Source organism: Bison bison, unplaced genomic scaffold, assembly GCF_000754665.1.
Source record: "Bison bison bison isolate TAMUID 2011002044 unplaced genomic scaffold, Bison_UMD1.0 scf7180017862222, whole genome shotgun sequence".
In the NCBI taxonomy this organism is placed as follows: domain Eukaryota; kingdom Metazoa; phylum Chordata; class Mammalia; order Artiodactyla; family Bovidae; genus Bison; species Bison bison.
The window spans coordinates 14,711-18,236 of NW_011492794.1; positions in this window are offsets into that span (position 1 = coordinate 14,711).

A 3,526-nucleotide genomic window follows, 5' to 3' on the forward strand; every position below is an offset into this window, starting at 1 on the left:
GATCTGAAAGGGAAAGGGAAAGTCGCTCAGTCATATCCAACTCTCTGCAACTCCATGAACTATATAGTCCATGGAATTCCCCAGGCCAGAATACTGGAGTAGGTAGCCTTTCCCTTCTCCAGGAGATCTTCCAAACCCAGGGATCGAACCCAGGTCTCCCACATTGCAGGTGGATTCTTTACCAACTGTGCTATCAAGGAAGCCCTTTTGTGATCTGAATGTGGCCTAATTATCACATGGTCAAACACAATCAGTGCAATCACTGGAATAAATGCAATGGTATGGAAGTGTAATTTGCACTCATGTGAATACTGAACTATTTACCTGAAGCAGCATCTGTTTTTCAAGTTCACCAGAACCAAAAAAGAAAAGGGAATGGAACCCACCATGGTGGGAAGGGAAGAACCCACCATTTTTAGCAAGTACAAAGATTAATGAATTTGATTCCACACCAATCTGACTACTTCAGAGGTGAAAAAGAATCTGGACTCTGATTCTCACCTGGGAACCCAGGAGGAGAAAAATTCCCATTTTTTTCCTCAGGCCCTGACCTGATCTTTTGACAACTCTGAGAACTCAAAGCCTGGAAGGTTGTGAGGTCACTTGGCCCAGGTAACAAATTGTACCTGTGAGGTCTGCCCAGAAGTATCAGAGGAGAACTTCAGCCCATGAAGAAAACAGTGTCTGGCACAGGGGTGTTGATTTGATGACATGGAAGAGGAGAAAGAATGGTCTTTCTGAAATGTGCAGATTTGAAGAGGTGGGGTTGTGTGGAATGGCAGGATTGTTTTTCCTGTACCGCTGCACCTGAGCTGTTCTGGGGAATCGATTTCTTATGCTACAAAAGGATAGGACAGTGTGATGGTGACTGGCCCTGGGGACACAGCTTCAATTCAAGTGCATTGATTCAACAAGGATGACATTGTTTTCTAGTAGGATCCAGCTGCCCACTTGCCAGACCCCTTGGTGATCCTTATTTAAAAAGCAGGAGGCATCTCTGAAACTTTAATATGCACTTTTACGAAACAATACAGGACTAAAATGTAAAGCACATCATTTTGCCTGTGTTGTTTTTAGTATTTGATTCAAGTGCATGTAAACTGTGAACTATCTCAAATGTATGGTTCAAGCAGAGGTCACCAGGAGATGACTTAGTTGAGCTGAAGGATGTTTAAATAAATTAATGGTGTTGAGGACCACACAGTTGATAACCACCAATGATTCATTCAATTCATCATTTCAATAATTAAGATCAACTGTGAAAAACATTGGATCCATTCAGTGGAAAAGGAACCTGAGAGAACACACAGCCCATTCCTGACATTGTAAGTGATCTCTAAGCCCAACACCACTAATGTTCCTTGAGAACTTACATGAATTGATCACAATTAGCTATTTTGCCTTCTTTACAAAGATTAGCCAAGATGGCCCTTCAACTGTGCTCAGTAATTAGCTCCCATCTTTAACTCCTACGTGCATCAAGGAAGGATGGACAGAAAATGTGACTTAGAGTCAGACAGGTTTGGACTCAAATCCTGATTTCACCGCTTATGGCTACATGACTGTGAGCAAAACATCATGAGGACGGTTTCATAGACTGTCACAAGGATGGAAAGAAAGCATCAGTAAAAATGCCTGGCATATGGTATTAATAAATGCCAATGGTACCTCCACTTAAAAAGCCACTGGAACAGAATTAAAATAAAGATTATCAATGCAACATTTCTTACTGATTAGTTTAAAACAATAATGTTTGCAGAAGTGTAGGTTCCTTTAGAAATCAAACCCACCTTTGAATGCCACGGGGAATTTTTACTCCTGTATTTAGACATACTGGGCCACCTCATTGCAGAACAGAAAGCAGTATTAGGCAACTCAACTCTTAAGAGTAGGGACCATGTTTCATGGTCTTTGGGTCTCCAGTACCTAGGCACAGTGCCAAGAACAGCATCAATACTCAATATATACACACATGCCTACCTATATACATACATAGCTTTATGAAGTGGCATCATAGCACAGAATCTTAACCAGCTTCTAAAACAGATTTGAAGCAGATGCTTCACTTTTCATATTAAAAGCTATCTTTCAAGAACGTTTTAGGAGCAGAGATTCTCAGTGGGGATAGAACTCCAGATAACCTGTGAACTTCTTAAAATGGAGATGGCTAATCGCTACCTATGAGTCAATAATAGTAAGCACTCAAATAAGAGATGTATTTTTTACCTACATACTGTCCCCTGTATGTCAACTCATTCACCCCTTTCAACAACCATATGAAGGCAGTGCTAACATTTTACCCATTTGACAATAAAGTGACGGGACTTGGAGAGGGTAAGTGATTTGCCAAAGAGCACGTGACTAGCAGGAGACAGAATCGGTATTCATACCAAAGTCCATGTGACCCCCTCCATTGACCTGATCTACCTGAACAACACCCATAAGGCTGCAGCTTGTGCATTTCTCTTTCTTTTTCTTAAAGTTTCCACAATGGCTCTGATTAATATGCCTAGTTAAGAGTCAGGTAATCAAGGAATGACTAGATAAAAAACATGCAAAGGAGGGACTTCCCTGGTAGTGCAGTGATTAAGACTTCACCTTCTAATGCAAGGGGTGCAGATTTGATTCCTGGTCAGGGAGCTAAGATCCTACATGCCTGTCAGTCAAGAAAGCAAAGCATAAAACAAGCAATACTGTAACAAATTCAATAAAGACTTTAAAAGTGGTCCACATAAAAAAAGTTTAAAAACATGCAAGAGAAAGAGAAGGAAACCAAATGGCCCAGGCCATTAGTGCAGTTCTCCAAATCCAAATAACAGTATGTGAAATAACCTATCCCTGCGACTCAAGCAGAAATTAGACCTTCACAAGGCTACAAATCACCTTTACAAGCTTTTGAACTCTTCTGCCACTATTGGCTCACTCTAAACAATCTGTCACCACACAGCGAGGCTGGCCCGGCTGTTTCCAGAAGGGCACAATTGTATGGTGTCCACCAGGCCTGATAGATGGGATTGTTAAGGACAATGACATGTTCTATGAGGTATCCTAACTTACTACCAAAGAGTAGATGTTATTAGCAGTTAATATTGTCTATTCTTTTCCCAGCTGAATTTTTAAAGACTGTGGAAAGTGATCTAAACCTCAATGCTATTGCAGAATCAAGAAGCAACTACCTCCCTAGTTCCATAATGAATGCTGATCAAATACATGTGAATTGGAAAGCTATATTTAATTTGAAGGTTTCTGTCTACATGGTCTGCTTCTATTTTCTTTGATAAGATTAGTGAACAAAGTTTAGAGGACTTTTTTTAGTTCAAACATTTTCCCATAATGGCAAATCAGTCTGCTTGGGCAAACAGAACATCAAAACGTTAACCATCAGGAGCTAACATGGGAAGTTGATCTGATTTACACATAAAAACACCTGCTAAAACTTAAATGAAACTTTATAGAGGAACAAAACTGGATAAAGGATTTTTTGCATCTTTTCAAGCAGTGACTACAATAATTGCAAGAGTATGGA